Genomic DNA, 17,293 nt, shown 5'->3' with positions numbered 1-17,293 from the left:
CCAAGAACCACCACAGAGAGTACTGACTCTTGTCGACACAACTCCCTGATACAAAAGAACTCCAAGAACCACCACAGAGAGTACTGACTCTTGTCAACACAACTCTCTGATACAAAAGAACTCCAAGAACCACCGCAGTTGAGGACCAACACTGGTGTCGACGTGTCTCACTGCTACCAAATATCTCCCAAAGACCACAGTGGTAGAGGACCAGCATTTGTGTTGACGCAACTCTACCCTGCTCGAAGGAAGCACCGCAATGGGACGACCTCCACAACCTCGAGGAATTCTATTGGCCCCACGCCCGAGTTGTCCACAGCTCCGGGCCCGAGAGCCAGTACCCTCCTTCTAGTGACCCAGTCATTCACCTCCTGTGCCGTCTGCCCAACCCCAATTTCCCCAGGACGATCCGACGACGGCAGACTTCCCCATCTGATCTACAGCCACAGACTGCCAGTCAGCGACAGTAACTACGTTGGCCGCCTGCTGAAACCTATCCCGCTCATTGCCCCCGCTGACCACGAGGGTAAAAATCATTGCTGGTATCGACAGCCTAGGAGAAGATACTAACGTCTGCACCATACAGGTACCTCAGTACCACGCGACTGACCCTGAACTCATTGTTAGTCTGACCACCCACCCGAAGACCGGAACTGTAAATTGTATACTGGCTTGAAATAGCCCTCAATTGCTTTCCTCCACAAGATATTCTTGAACTGTATGAATATTGCACTTTAATTGAAACATACGCCCCATAGCAAAAAGTCTCCAAATAAAATACATAGGAAGCACAATTTTTCTAAAAACTGGTCTTGATCTCCTTCGTGTGTCCATTATTGGTCACGGTTGCGCAATAAATGTCTTACACTCCTCTGTGTTAGGCCTAAGGCTGCTCTCCCACACTACCACTAATAGAGTACTTTGGGTTTCGCATTGAGCCTTGTACACTTTAGAGGAACCCCTGGACTCTGTGCACTGTATTACAACCTAGTGCAGTATCATATACGGCATACATCGAGCTCAAGATAGATGCGTTTCGGAATCGCACTTGAGTAGCACTGCAATGTCCACATTTTCTGATTCCGAACCTTGGTGAAGCCCCAGACGAGAGCGACATCCACACAGCATGACTTGGAACCAAATGAGGAGCAGCTAAGAAAAAATGGTTATTCGAAAATGGTACAATCAGCTTCACAAAGAGAATTCATGAATGCCCTACCAAATGCACACCTAAGTAGCAAAGACCACACCACTTTAGAAATGGCCTTTAAGACTAAAGAGGTGACAAAGGGAATTAGGCAGTGAAAGCCACACAAAACCGTAGTCACTAAAGGGGCTCCCTTCCCCGGGACATGAGTGAACGTTACTGCTTAAACCTAACTGGCCAGCTGCCAAATATGCATTGTATGGTCCACTCTCACTTATACACACAAGGCCTAAAACTCTAGCTAAAGAGCTTGCTAACCACCTGCTGAAAGGGATTTATAAGTGAATTGCGCCGGGTCAAGGTTGTTCTATGCCCCAACAGACCTAAGTAGGTCGAACGTTTCTGGCATTGCTTGTGTTTCCGTCTGTAGGGGGCCTGGTCTGGTAGTTTGGGCTGAATTGTTCCGATTGGAGCAGGGTGAAGACTGATTTCCAAATGACCGCTGTAAGAATTGGATTATTTGTTAAAGGTGATGTGGACCCACTTTAAACAATAATCATAATCCTTTTCAGTGTGAACCACAAATGTCACTAAATATATACCTGTGCTTAACCCGCTGGTAGCCTGGCAAAAATACAGTTGAGTTTAACTTAGAGGAAAAATGTAAAGAATTTATACAGCATTTGGACTGCAATAAAGTGAAAACACAAAATAAGAATGATCAAATAGAAAGTATTTTAATAAATAAAATTACACCAAAATGACAAAGATCTGGTCAGTGAAACCAGAGTTATGAATATTTAAAAGGAGTAAAGTGCCCAAAATAGGTTTCTGGGCATGCCGGAATGGGTCAAAGTCACAAGTTCAGGCTGACCATGATGAGCGTGGACCCGGAGCAGGGCCAGGTACATCGCACTGCAGTTTCACAGTGGGAGCCATCACCAGCCCAAGTACAACAAGTCACTCACAGAAAGACAATAGCAACTTTAAGCAGGGAAATGAAGACTTTCCAAAACTTGCATTTCCAAAAATAGTAAATTTAAATTCAACTTTACTACTAAAATGAGTTGAAAACATTTTCCTCTAGTTGAACCCAATATGAGTTTAGAAATATAATAAGGTAAACGAATAACGGGAAGCCAGCCTTGTCACAGTGAAAAAAGACGAGATTAAATATACTCGTCCTACTATTTAAATACTTCCCCTGACTCTAAGAGCCTTTAGAGCCTGCCTTTGGGATGAGTGATAAGTTTTAAAAAGGTTTATGTTTTGCAGGGGAGTTATTTTGCCAAGTCGAAGTGGCAGTTTAAAACTGCATTGCAGGTTTCAATGGCAGACCTAAGAAGTGTTTTAGAGAGCTACTTTGGTGGGTGGTACAATGAGTGCTGTAGCCCACTAATAGCAGTTCATTTATAGACCCTTGGAACATGTAGTACTATATACTAGGGATGTATAAGTAAATTAAATGTGCCAATCAGGTGTTGCCATGTTTAAAGGATAGAGCACACGTTCTTTATCATTGGTTGGCAGTGGTAAAGTACACAGAATCCTAATGACAAAGAAAATGGGTCCAGCTACAGAAAGCAAAATATCTGGTGGAATACCACACAAAAGATGGCCATTTCTAACGCTATCTGGACGAACAAGACGCTAGCCAATTTTGTGATTATTGCATTGTTAAAAACTACAATACCCAGCTGGCAACATTAATAATAAAGTGAAACAGTTTGAAAGTGGTATATATTAAATGTGTATGAAGTAGTCATACATTGGGGTTATTTGTGTTAGGACGGATTACAAACAGGATAGAAGTACTTTAGTAATATAAGGTTTGGGCAAAGGAATAAAAGTAGAAAATGATTGTATAGTATGTTTTTTTAAAGATTACAATATGTGCATAGTATTTGTTCAATTCAAATTGTTTAAGGCAGGGTGGTTGATAGTAGTTAGCAGTGTTTGCTATCAAGAGACTTGTATGTTATGCTTATATTACAAACGTATTGTATTCAGAGTATCAATTACAACTGTATTGTTAAGCAAATATTTATTGATAAGAATATATTTACTATTCATCAGTATCTTCACATCTGCATCCCTTGGTAATATATATATGTACAAATTGTGAAGATGGTAAATATATTATCAGAGTGCCTAGATGTGCAGGTGAGGTTTGTGGTCAGTACTTAGGTTGGACCTGTTGAATGTATGGGTGGGGTTAGACCTGTCATCCTTAGGGTGTTCATCCCCTGAACCTTTTGCCAAATCTTTTGCCTTACTCCTCCTGTTTTTGCTGTTTTTGTTGTTGTTGGCCTTATAGCTCTACCATTGCTAACCAGTGCTATAGTGCTAAATTGCTTGTGCTCTCTCTTTTAAACATGGTGAAATTGGCTTACACCAATTGGCACATTTATTGCCCAAGGCCTGTTGTTGCTGCACTAGGACACTTGTGCCACTTTGAGCTGCCCTGCTGAATCCAGCCTTTCTGTATTGACCCAGAACTCCAGGAAATCTCAAAAGGGCCAATCAGCTGGACCCTGTTCAAAGCCACAGGGACATAACAGGCTTCTTCAAGTGCAACGCAACTCCTCACATCTCTACGCAGCAAGATGTAGCTCACCACTGGCACTGGCCCAGTACAACGCATCTCATTCTCAGCCACAATGCATCACAGTGCAAGACTACGTAAGCTCAAGCCCAGGTGGCTTCTTCGATCTTTCTCCTCAGCATCGACGCAGCACAGAGCTGGTCCTCACAAGCTCCCGTCGATGACCTCCTCGATGATGGCGCAAGGCCTCATATCGTAAGCTCCCGTCAAGGGCTTCATTGACTTCACTCAGGGCCAGACCTCGCAGCTCTTCGTCAAGGACTCCTCAATGCCGGCCAGCACAGCTCAATTCAAGGACTCCGCATCTCGAAATCCAGGTTGCAAGGTACTCTGTCACCAGACTGAACTCAGTTCTGTATGAGGCCTACGCTCCATCATGGCCAGTTGGAACTTGTGACTTGGACCAGGTGCATCGCGACCATATAACCGCGGTTGGCGCATTTTGCCTCTTAGCACTTGCTTTCTTCAAAACCTTTGAGACTTTATCTCTGGTTCTGCTAATTGGATTTTTGTTGAGTTGTGTTTCCATTTTATTACTGTTTAAGTGCTGTACTTTACACTTTAGCTCTAAGTTAAGCCTGACTGCTTTTGTGCGTAACTACCAGAGGTTTATGCTCAGGTAAATATGGGGTTTGCTTGTGTTTCACCCTAACAAGAACTGTAGTTGCTGCTTGAATAGGGTTTCACCCCTGCAACCAGTAACCCAATTTCTCACGGGTGTCGTGATTTATTTTGGCTGGGAAAGGTGTTTGGCATGCTAGTATGCATGTCCCTCTTACATAGTGGCACTATAACTGTAGAAGAGTTGTCAGCAATGCTTGTGTTGTTTCTGAGGATTCTTCTTAAAAAAGCTCCAGGGGTGATATGAACATCGACATAATGCTATTTGAGAATCAACATCGACATAGTGTTATTTGAGAATCCATCTGCTTGAGACATAGTTTTAATAAAAAAGCTTTTATTAATTCAAGAATCAACTTTGGAATTTCCTTTATCAGTAACAAGAGAGTCATTGCTTAAAGTTCTTCAATTCAGAATCCAAATATCAGAGATGTAGATGGACTTTGCCGAGTGGTTCAGTGGTATTGTTTGGTATTAAAATTAGTTAATAGGTTAAAGGTGAACACTGCCTAGAATTAGACTAGTATTTTGTTCATATTCTGGGCTATGTTTTGAAAGTACACTTATGGGTCTTAAGAGACCTGCTAGGCTTTGCCTGAGTCTCTAGTGACCTTGCCTGGGAGCTCCTTCTCCAGGGACATGGAGGAACCTCACAGCTCTCCCTGCTTTACCTCTTCCCAGCATAGTGATTGTTGAAAGAAGATTTGGAGAAAACTGGGCAGGAAATTGTCTTTTATGATGACTGCTCAGATGTAAACCTTTTTGCTTTGGCATTAGCATCAAGAAGCCACAACCACACTACCACAGTAAGAGAATGAGATGTCCCAGGTTTAGGGGGGTAGTAGGGATATTTTATAAAACAATCTTAACCATCAAAGCCTGTGGCAGTGCTACAGCCAAAGTAAAGTCATACCAGTAGAACTCAGTCAATATCACCAACTCCAACGTTTGCTCCGCAACCTGTACATGCCCACAAACCCAGCAATAACTTTAAGCTTTTCATGCCAGGGCAGCTGTATATTCTCCCTGTGTAACCTAATGTCCACTACCTGTAATCTTCTTGTCCGTCTCTGCCTTCATTTCGTTTCACTTTCCTGTAAAAGATTCTAACATGTCCTTTGGACGCAAAGAGATTGTACCAGTCCATGATGTCCACAGCTTAGGTTTTCCATGGAGCCACCTAAATATGTTTTTGGTATGTTTCGATGTATGTGAACCTGGTTTCTCTCACATCAAAGATTGTGAAAAGCATTGATTCTGTTTTTTGATCTTCACAGGTCCTGCCTTCATTGCTTTTGAAAATTGCATCTCCTGCACGTTCCAAATTGGATTGAGTGGATATTGCCTTTTTTTGTGACATACAGAAGAGACAGGGGTGGCGTTGAGATCCCCAGGAGTCTTCGAGCTATGTACTGAAGTAACTGCGATCGCCCAAAGGTAAGCGGTATAAGGTGCTTGAAATGGTAATGGAGTAAACAATTCTGGGATCACTGCCTTTTGGAGAACAAAAACTCTGAGAGGACATGGTCGATGGCTTTATTGTATTCCATGCGGGACAAAAACAGACTCCCATTCAAAGAGTGTGCTTGGAGGGTGGACAAAAGTGGAAGACTTCACTCAACATTTTCAGTAATCAAAAAAACCTGCAGGCAAGAAAAAAGGAAAGCTCTATTCAAAAGAGGACCCAGACATTTGGGTTAGAGTTGAAAGGGTGGGAATATGGCCAAACCCAGAGGACTAATACCCCTGCATCCCCCGTGGTGAGCGGTGCCCTCAGTTTTCTCTACAGGTAGGGGGCCCTTTCAGCTTGTCTGTGCAGTGTGTCTCTCTAAAGCAGCTGCAGTGGCCACAGACTGAAAAGAAACAAAATAACTAGTTTGTTGCATTTCAGTCTGAGCCTGCGCGGCACCTGACATGAGTAGGTGGCACCCCCTGAGAGAGCATCCTCGACAGAGGAGTGCTGCTTTCAGAGGGAAGAGGTACCACAGGAATGACTGGAGCAGCGATAGGGCTGACACCTTTCCCAGAGAAAATTGCCAGCTCTCTCACTTTATTTTTTAAGTTTTTGAAAAGGCATACATACGATTGTGTAATTTTCTGGCTTTGTTGTTATGCACTGCATCTCTTGCTGTGCCAGTGGAATGTTCATTCTATGATGTAGTACAGAATGTTGGGAGCCTGAGATGTCAGTTGAGAAGGGCTGAGAACCACACTGGCTGCTCCTGGTGGGGTCTACGATTGGTCTTGACTATCTTGTATTGGATTGAACTGGATTACCTGTAATTTACTACTAATAAACATCTAAAGATCCTCTACACGTCTGGAATCAGTCACTACAGATTGTTAAGTAAAACTTTATACGAAATAATCTAAATTCATTTTATCATTCCCTTTATGTCTTTGTTTGCTTGCGTTATCAGTCGGGGTCATTAGGACTGCTGTAGAAAACATTCAAAACTGTTTTCTTCTTACATTAGCTGTTTAGAGTATGTACTGATAAGGGGGAAAACAAAAGGCCAGGACAGTAAATGCTAGCAATTGTAGGTGATTTCACACTGGTCCCATTAAAGGATCCGATGGAAACCCAGAGTTCTTATTTCCCGAGGACATGCTTTGAATAACTTTGAAAAATGTGCCAGGTCAAAGTTAAAATCAATATGCAATAAATATAGTTTAAAAATTATTGACAAGTATATACCAATAAAAGCGCAGCGTTGAAAAACGCAAGTGACCAGTTTTACTAAAATATTCAAAAGTGCTTCATGTATTTGTTTTTTGAACCTCTTTGTTACATAAAAAAAATCTGTAAATTCAATATTTAAATAACCACATTAAGTTGCAGGATTCTAAAGATCTCAGCCTCTCTCTTGTCAGCTGTATCTTGTTCTTTAAACCTGGCACTCGTTATTTAGAGATTCCCATTATAAACAGGATTACAAGTACCAGCATGCAATGCGTTAACTACTCATAGCTAAAATGGAAGAATGTGAGGTACCTGTGTAAGGTCTAATTGATAATTTCTTGTGCACGTATGGAGAATGGAAGCCGTTTCCTTCATTGTTTCCACAAAGTGCGTATGTGTTTTCATACTGCTTGCCCCAATAGCAGGAATGTACAGAAGCAGTGTCTATTTTAATTTGCAAAATAAAATAATGTCCTTGTGTATAACCTGGCAGTCAGTGATACCAAGGCAGCGCCTAATGATTTTATTGAGCAGTTGACAATTGTTACAGGCAGACGTAAAGGAATTATTGCTGAAAGGGGAGTCATGATATTGTAAGAGGTCCAAATTAAGTCAATGTATAATGCTGGGCAAAATTCCAGACACAAATAGGGTAAGTTACCCAAGGGTCCTTGAAGACGCATCAACGAAAATTCCTGCTGCGTGTGCAAAAAAGGGATCTCCTTGGGTCACAGACAAAGTTTTCCTTAAGGTGTCAGTCAGTGTCACACGTGAGGCCTGAAAATGTCTTATATAAGCTGCTGTAAACAATAAATATGACACAGAAAAGATGACTTGGACTTGGTATCCCTGTTTGACATGATTAAATGTAGGCATGGTGTCCCATGCATATGGAATAAACTAAGGGGAGGAGTTCTGTTGCGACATGTGATTTAATATAATCCAAAGAGATGCGTTGAATATGCACCCCTCAACAATAATTTAAATTTGTATGCAGCAAGAAAAGGCCAATTATGTGACCTAATGTTTCACATTTTGTGAAAGTATTACTTCATAATTTTGTAATTTTTGAACAAGTTAACACTGCCTAAGCAAAAGGTTGACCTAATCTGTACCAGTTTAACATACAAATATAGTAAAAAGCAACAGAAAGGTGGCCGGTCAACTTTTGCATAGGGCCTTCTACTGCACGGTAACACGTCACTGATCCGTTTGAGTTAGACACAAATTCTGTGTTGCTAAAAGCTGTAGCTGATGCAGCAGATGATGAGTTATGTAGCAAATGCATAGTAATGTAGAAAAGATGCAGCTGTAAAATCTCATATTTCCAGTGTCTTTGTCTATTACCCAAAACAGCAATTACCCATATCAACCATGCCTGCGTGGGCCATGACATACATCTGCATTATATTCTTTGTGTTTTATTATTTGTGATGTTTAAAATACTACTAGCCAGACAATCATTGGTATCCCTAGAAGTGAAGTTCTGGGGGAACTTTAAGTCACAGTAAAACTGGAGCTACACCTGGGCACTAAGTGGAAAGGGGAACTGTCTGTCTCATAGAATGGGAGCTCCGCAAATTTATGGTAGATTAAAAACTCAATAAAAAAACTAATTTGCTTAGGGCCTTATTATGGCGGTGTGGCAGCGGGCCGCCACTCCAGCACCCCGCTGCCACACAGCCAAAGCCATAATGCAAACTCCTGCCAGATTCCAGCTGGAATCCAGGTTGGGCGGCCTTCGGCGGCTAGCCCACGACGGTGCAGTGCTAAGGCTCATACAATAAGAACGTCATTACACATTCCTGCAGGGCATGGAATGTGAAGTCCATGCCCTGCAGGAACCGGAGCTGCATGCAGACAGGGGGCACACCATTTAAACCCCCTGCATGCATCCCCTGGCGCAGATTCACCAGGGGACCTAGGCCCCCTTTGTTTCCTCACCGCCACACTTTTTATGGCAGGCTAACTGCTATGAAAACTGTGGTGGTGAGGAAACTCTTAATATACTTGGAGGTGCCGCAGCTCCACCACCAGCATATTAGGGGCCTCAGACCACTGCAAGACTGCCAGGGATATCATATCCCTGGCAGCAGAAGCGGTCCCGAGACGGGCCCACCGCCCAACTTGTTATAGGGCGGTTGGACCACCAACATAGCTTTGGCGGTCCATCAGTGAGGGGAACATGCACTCAACCCCTAAGTTAAATTTTGTTAAAAATAATAATATTATATTAAAAATTATGAACACAGCTCGATTTTCAGTGTACATGTATGTAGAGCATGCTCATCCCACTAGGAGAACTTTCTTCTCTTTGGCAATAAATGTATCATGAAAACTCCTGCTTCTGTTCTGTAGATGCAGGCGGCAAAGGTGAAGCACTTTCACAGGGCAGTTGGCGACTGCATGGATTGGCATTGCAGGAGACCCCCTCACCGTTCCGTCCAGGGGTGCCTACTCAGGTTTTGGTACGAAACTGGCTTAACTGTGTGGGTGTGTGCTGACACGTCCAGCAAAAAGCAGGTCATCCAAACAGTAAGAACTCTGTTTTATCGAAATTTCACTGAGCTTTTTTGACCATGCTCCTATTTCTCAAGCAGGGAGTTCCTTAGATGATTGATCAAACTGGTTGTCTTCTGATCGACTATCATTGCCATATGAAAAGCCTTTAACAGCAAAGGAATGTATTAGCTCCCCCACATGTGGTCCATATAGACTAACAGGAACCAGGCGAGCCTGAGCCCTGAGGAATGTTGAAGGCCACGACCATAGCAGAAGGGTGAGATGTGGAAGGGAGAACGGCGCAGAACTCCAGAAAAGATCTTAACCATCAAGGCCTGCGTCAGCAACACAGTCAATCTAAATGGTTCAGTCTTGGCTCCATTTCTCTTCCTTTGTCCACACCCCACACTTTAACTTCCCAGGTGAAGATACTAAGATCTTTATTGTCACTGTCATTCTGTCCTTCCCCTACTACTGCTCTCTAGGCCTGGATGGGCTGTGTTTAGTTCCTAGCCCGCCTGTGCTAAATGCATGGCTTTGGTTTTCAACTCCTCTTCCACATTCATCCATTTTCTCCCTGACCTGCTTTTTTACTGCCTCGCAATGGCTTCCATTTCGCTCCAGTCTTTTGTTTCACTTTCTATCAATTCATTTCAAACATATATATTGCATGCCCCAATCTCTTCTGCAGTGTAAACCTTTATGTTTCCTCTTGCACCCTTTGTAATTCCTCCTTGCTGCACCACGTCTATTTTTTATCTTTCTCATTTGTGTTTACTACCTACTCCCCCCAGAAACCTGGGACTTTACTCCCTCTCCTCTGAAAGTCTACCATCTTGCCCTCTAACTAGTTTTTCTACCTGCTTACTTCTAAAGGACTCCTTCCATGCCGAAATCTGTGAAAGCATTCCTAGCTTTCTCTCATGGAGGAAGAATTATTTGTCATGTATTTTGGGCCAGAATTAGAGTTGGGTGGTAATGTTGCATTCTCGTGTAGTATTTTCATGTATTCCTGTAACCTTAAGGGATTTGTGTTCCTTTGAAAGATAGAACCTAGGGGTGGTTAAATGACGTAGCAAGGGAGGTAAGGCTGACTGGACAACTGTACAGTTAGTGGACCGCACTGTGGGGTCCAGTTCTACATTCTTGAGCTTATCAGTAAAACTTATAATAATCCCTACCAGTGTAATTATTTCACTGGAGATGAGTGATTCTGGCTGCTGGCCCCGTCTTCAAGCAAATTATTCTCTGGTGTGCGAGATCGTCAGGAGACAAGAGATTTACCACAACATACAGCAAGAGATGTCTGCAGGAAACAGGAACCTAGTAATCACAAGAACTGTAGGATTGTGAGTTACTCAGCATTTCTTTTAAGCACTAGTGCTGAAAGGTCTAGCCATGCCTTGGTGGGGTAACAGCCTTTACACCGCAACTGTTGCAATGCATGCATTTACCCCGCATACCGTTGCAACGAAAAAGGTGTGTAGCAGGGGGTAGACGGTGTTGGATTTAACTCCAATACCTTCCCAACTGTTGAACACACTGGAGTTGGAATAGAAAATGTATCTATTCCAACTTCCAGCGCACCCCCGACAGCAAGTCGGGGTGAAGTTTGGCGTTGCAATGGCATGCGTTGTAGCGTCACATAACCGCCTTGGTGCGGTGCAGCTGTGTAACCCTACCGTGTATGTGTGCTTAGTTTGGCACGGTGCCTAGGACGCTTTGCCTACTTGGTTCACCTAGGCGGAGGGTGGAGTGGAGTTTCAATTCCCGCGTCGTTTTTGTTTTGTTTGGCTGCTATAGTGATTTTGATTTTAAAATGGACAGTACTGCAGGGTTCAAAGTTGGATGTACATCTTGGCGCGCGCGCGAGGGGTGCTCGAGTACAGTGCTTCATATTAACATTCAGATGCAAAACCAGATAAGGAGAGGCAGCGCAAACAAGTTTTATTGCTCATTACCACCTACGAATATTTACACAAAACTAAAGGTCAATTTCACAAATAAAGGCCTTTTGGGAGTAATTCTTACCAGAACACGAGTTTCCTTTCCAATTGGCTGTCGCTCACTGTCAAATAAAAAAAATAAACAACGGAAAGAGGACTACGGCAGTCTTCATCTGTCTTGTTAACATTAAAACAGGAGAAGGACAAAACTATTCAAAACTGCAAGCAAGAAATAGACAGCCGTAATAACTTTATTTATATTAATTTATGATTTTTAAGTGTAGTTGCGCAGCAATTAAGTAATTAGTAAACGGTGATGACTTTCCTTATATTAGTTGGTTATTTTAAACTTTGCAGACATCGGTGACCACTTTATTTATGTTAATTTGTTATTTTTGAATAAGTCTCTATTGTATTACTGCTGCGCTGTTATACTGTGTTTAAGGTTTTAGTGAAATTACTGCTGCTATGGAATCTGTAGTTGCTCCTCCTAAGTTTTTGCAACATCCTGGACAGCCCACAATTCCATGGGAAGATTGAAAGGATGCTTTTAAATCATATTTGGAAGCAATAGATGGGGAGGCTTTTAATTCTAAGAGAAAACTAGCCCTGCTTAAGCATACTTTGGGTATGGTAGGTAGGAACATTTTGAGGGGTTTGCAGTTTCCTGATACACAGGATGATGACGAAGATGATGATGTAGACAGTTATGAAAGAGATATCAATGCTTTAGACACACATCATGATAAAAAGTACAATCTTGTAGTGGAGGAGCACACATTTTCTCCAGGAGTCAGTTGTCAAATTAAAGTGTTGAGCAATATGTGGGGTGTTTACATGTTCTAGAAGCATCATGCAAATTCAGAGATTTGCATGATGAGGTCACGAGACCAAGTAATTAACAGAATGAGTAGTCCGAAAATTCGGAAAAATTTAAGTGTGACTGAACCTACCTTAGAGAAGGCAATAGCTACTGCGTAGCAAATGGAAGCTGCCGCGTCCTAATTGTAAGTTCTTAAATTGGAGAACAAAACTCCTTTTCAGGTGGATTGCTGTCAGGCAGATGCACAAGAAATGAATGTTGTTACTAAAAGGAAAACTAAATTTGCCACTTATGTGGGAAGAAATAAAACTCAATTCTTCCGATGTGGATATTTTAAACACGTAGCTACACACGAAGCCTGCCCTGTAGTAAAGGTAAAGTGTTATTATTGGAATTGCATAGGGCATTTTTACTGTGTGCGTAAGGCCAATGTTGAGGGTAGGAAGACAGAGTCTTGTAAAAAAAAAAAAGGGAAACTTCATGCAAATGATTTATGATGATTCATCTGATGAGGATGAGGTCTTGGTAGTATGTGAGTCTAAGGGCCTTAATGGTGTGACAGAAGATGAGGAGGTGCAGCATCAAGTACTGAATGTGAGTGATGTCAATAACCCACCCAAGAATAAAGTGACTATTGCAGGTGTATGTGTAGACATGTGGGCTGAATCCTGCTCACCCTTACACTATAATTAGGCTGTCTGATTTTAGGTTTAAACCTATAATAACTGATAAAACCCCACCGAAAGCGAAATAGCCCTCACCACAAACTAAATGCCAAAGGAAGGAAAAGGAGAGTAAAAGAGTCGTTTTTTTCCTCGTAAAGAGGCCAATACAAAAGTAGCTTTGTTTTACATGCTAGCAGCAAGAGAGACTGGGCTCATATTTTTCTGCTTGAGTTTTGTTGTTGTTTAGGGATGTCACTAAAATGTTGTTTCTTCTTTCTTTTGCTTTTTTTAGTTTGTGGTCTTTGGTCTAAAGATGCAGGGTTAAGAAGCATGTTTTAGGTCTTGATTAATTATTTTATAAACTGTAGAGAATCAGGAAATATCAAAATCACATTTGATATTTTGGCTGCATATGATTCTTTCAACCAATAGGTAAAATGGATGGTTTCATAACAATATTTCCCAATATCTGCCATCACATTTACCCACATGAAATGGGTAAAAACCCTTGATAGATCAGCCCCCAGTTTCTAGTGAGTCAGTATTGATAGCAGGTGAATTGTCAAACACACTGGGCTTTAAACATTCAATACAAGGTTAAGTGACAAGTATCTGTGAAAAGAGCACTATCACCAAGCATCTGGGATAGTGGTGAAAACATGACACCAGACGTTTGGAAAACATGGAACGCATTGTCACTTGGAATGCTGCTGCGAAAAGATTATTTCCAAGTTCAACAAAGATTGGAGTGATATTGTTTGTATTTGCAGTGATTCAGCTACGTACATGAAAGAGTTGTGTGAGGACCTGTCAAAATCGATACCTGAGCTGAAGTGCTTCTCTGTAAGAGAGCCTTGCCACTTGTTAGATGGTATGCTGGAAGCATCTATACAATCTTCAGAGTTAATGAACAATGCTATTGACTCTTTAGTCTATTCTGGTTCAGTGTATGGTCATGCACAGGAACTAAAACGCAAATATTTCTCATTTTGTGCTTTGTTTGGCATCAAAGAAAGAGTTATCCAAACTATGTCGCTTAGCTGATGGTTCTCAGTCCAAGGGGCTGTGAATGGTATATCATCAATGTGGCAACCATCTACAGATTTTTTGCTGAGTGATGATAGCAAAGGCAAGAAATATAAGGATCTTTGGTCACATATTGATAGTGATGTGAAAAAAGTAGACTCTTCTGTATTCTTAGGTTTTTACAGGCAAACATATCTGCTGTAGGGGACATAATAAAAAAACAAGCATTTGCCATGCAATAGGTCTTACATTTACGAGATTTTAATCTATTGTCATTTACAATGGCAATAGCTCAAATTCTTGTAAATGCAGACCTATTTCACTTCAAAGAAGCGGCCATTGTCCGGGACTGCTTGAAAGTGAAAGCACGTATGGCACGCTGAATGTAAGGAAAGCACATCGTGCCTGCAGTAGGAGACACTCATTAAAGAAAATAGTGCTTACAGACTAAATAAAGAGCAAGATGAATTGCTGTGGAGGAGCAGAGGGAAACACAAAGAAGTTGAGCGAGACTGTTTTTTTAAAGTAAAGAAGAGTTGCTTTCCACGTATATTTAAGTAAATCAAATATTCAATACAGAAACAAATGAAACCACAGAAAAATTGCACTGCGTTACATTGAATGTCATGTAACCTTTGAGGACGTGCAAGAGTGCTTGTGAGAGGGTGAATGGCCAAAGTGACACGTGGCGGGGGATTTACAGCGGGAAGGAAGGCGCAGACAGGATTATATATGCAGTGAGATAGAATGTGATGCCTGTAAAGTTAATACATTTTATGTACAAATTCTTCTGGGCAATCACAATCAAGGCACCGTAAATTGTGCTGTGAGGGTCAACGGCATTTCGGCCTTTATGCAATGTTAGGCCATTATCAGGACCAGGTTACCAAATTTCATTATAGTGAGGGTAGGTATCACTATGCGAATCCAAGAGGGGCGGCGTATCCAGGAGATATATGGTGAGTCACTCAAACCAGGATTAATTAATTGAGCTGGTGCGGGCTCGCACTGGTGGAAAGAGCATCGGTCAACACAAGGAAATCATGGACCTCAGGGTCAGTGAGGGGAGCTGTGTTTCGTGTAATTCGGGAGCTCCAAGTATAGTGTTGGTCGAATCAACCATCACGAGACTCATGACGGCTCACCAATTCGTGCCTGCAACTCTAGCAGACCGAACACTGCTGCTCTTATGATTTCCTCCGACTATACTTGAGGTTCCCAAATTACACGAAACTCAGCTCCCCTCGCTGACCCTGAGGTCCAAGATTCCCTCGTGTTGACTGGTGCTCTTGCCACCAGTTCGAGCCTGCACTAGCTCAACTCATTTTTCCTGGTTCAAGGGACTCGCCGTATATCTCCTGGAAACGCCGCTCCTCTTGGATTCGCACAGTGATACCGACCCTCACTGTACTGAAATTTGGTAAACCTGGTCTTGATGATGGCCTAACATTGCATAAATGCTGAAACGCCGTCGACCCTCACAGCATAATTTAGGGTGCCTTGATTGTGATTGCCCAGAAGAATTTGTACATAAAATGTATTAACGGTGCAGGCCTCACATTCTATCTCACTGGATATTTAATCCTCTCTGCGCCTTCCTTCCCCCTGTACATACCCCGCGTGTCACTTTTGCTTTTCACCTTTTCACGAGCACTCTTGCACGTCCTCACAGGTTACATGACATTCAATGTAATGCAGTGCAATTTATATGTGGTTTCATGTGTTTCTGTATTGAATATTTGATTTACTTAAATATATGTGGAAGCAACTCTTCGTCCCTTTAACAAAACAGTCTCGCTCAACTTATTTGTGTTTCCCTATGCTCCTCCACAGCAATTCATCTTGCTCTTTAACTATTTGCCTCACAAACGATACCCTTTGAGACATTGTTTATACTATACTTAAGTACCCTGGTCTCCACTGGGTTTACGGGTCACCTCCTGTAGCTTGCTTTCACATACAGACTAAATAAGGCATACCGTGTCGCAACAGAAGTAAAAGGGCGAGTCCCCATGGGAGGTTACACATGCAGACAAGGTGGTACCAAGGAGGGACTAACAAACCTGATAACGACTTTGAAGCCACCGTTCACAAAGGAAAATGACACAAGCCAATTAAAACGGAGAGTGGGCGGGGTTTCAAAGCCATAATCCAATACTGCATACCTCGCAGCAGCGCATGCGTTGCCCAGGCTCGACCTAAAAACTGCTATAATTCGAATCCACTTGGCCCCTCTGAGAACACAGGCGTGAGCATCTGCCTAGTGAAGATGCTGGTGGACACGTCATTCTGTATACACTTGTATACCTCAGCGCCCTGTTGCACAATGTCACATTTTCAAATGTATCCCAAATAAATGGGTGAGCAAATTCTGCTACATTTCATACCCCATTCCGCCTCCTTAACTTATAATGGCATGACACGACTTCACAAGGGCATACTGCATACTCTGACAATATCTCCCCTGCACTCAAACCCTTACATTGGCTGCCTGTGCATAAAAACTATTTTTAAATAATTTACTGACAATTGTGAATACAATCTGGCTTCTAATAAATAATGTTCCTGGTAAAAAATATAAAGAGAACTGCACTATGGGGACATATTTCTACTCCAAGTGGATAAATGCTGTCCCCTTTCATTTAAAATATCAGCTGTCATTGTGTCTCAGGACATCTCTGAAAACATACCTGTTAAATGCTTACAGAATACTTATATGTCCCGCTACAGCCATCATCTCCCAGATCAAGTGTGAGACCTCCCCAAAAATATGGTTGTGTGCTACACAAATACATTTTTATAATATATTACATTTCGAGATATGATCACATACACTACAGTGTATATTTTCATTAATAAATCCTACCACAAGTGTGAACTCAAATAAATGAACATAGACTTTGATTATCTGTCCTATTGAGACCAAAGTTCAACTGTATGCACCTCCTTGCCCAATGGTGTGTGTGTAGCAAAGATTGTATCTCACCTTTACGTAAAATATCCCCATTTATATTGAAGAGAGTGAAATGCAAGGAGTGAGACATCTCTTCTTGTAGTGTCACAAGCATTATGTCATTTTTCATTGCTTTGTTTAAATAGCCTGCACTATTTTTTGGGACTGAGCCTTCTATTTGACTCTGTCCCCGGGCTTGACTTGAAACGTGACTACTACAGCCGTCATGGCGTGCCTAAGATGTGACCGCCTCTGCCTTCGGGCTGTGCCTCATACAAATGGCTCTGCCTTTAGGCACCTCCTGAAATGTGGCTGGCTGTGC

The 17,293-nt window shown here is 42.1% G+C and overlaps 1 protein-coding gene across 1 annotated transcript in view; it reads left to right on the top strand.

Moving 5' to 3' along the window:
* Window positions 1-17,293, top strand: part of SHANK2 (SH3 and multiple ankyrin repeat domains 2) — a 2,937,835-nt gene that overhangs the window by 210,918 nt on the left and 2,709,624 nt on the right. The window contains exon 2 of the mRNA XM_085643560.1: window positions 5,651-5,810. The gene's annotated coding sequence lies outside the window, so the exon portion shown is untranslated. The remainder of the gene's footprint in view (window positions 1-5,650; window positions 5,811-17,293) is intronic.

The sequence above is a fragment of the Triturus cristatus genome, chromosome 3_1 (genome assembly GCF_964204655.1).
Source record: "Triturus cristatus chromosome 3_1, aTriCri1.1, whole genome shotgun sequence".
Lineage (NCBI taxonomy): Eukaryota > Metazoa > Chordata > Amphibia > Caudata > Salamandridae > Triturus > Triturus cristatus.
The sequence above is the reverse complement of the archived record's forward strand: the minus strand, read 5'-3'. Positions and strand labels throughout refer to the sequence as shown.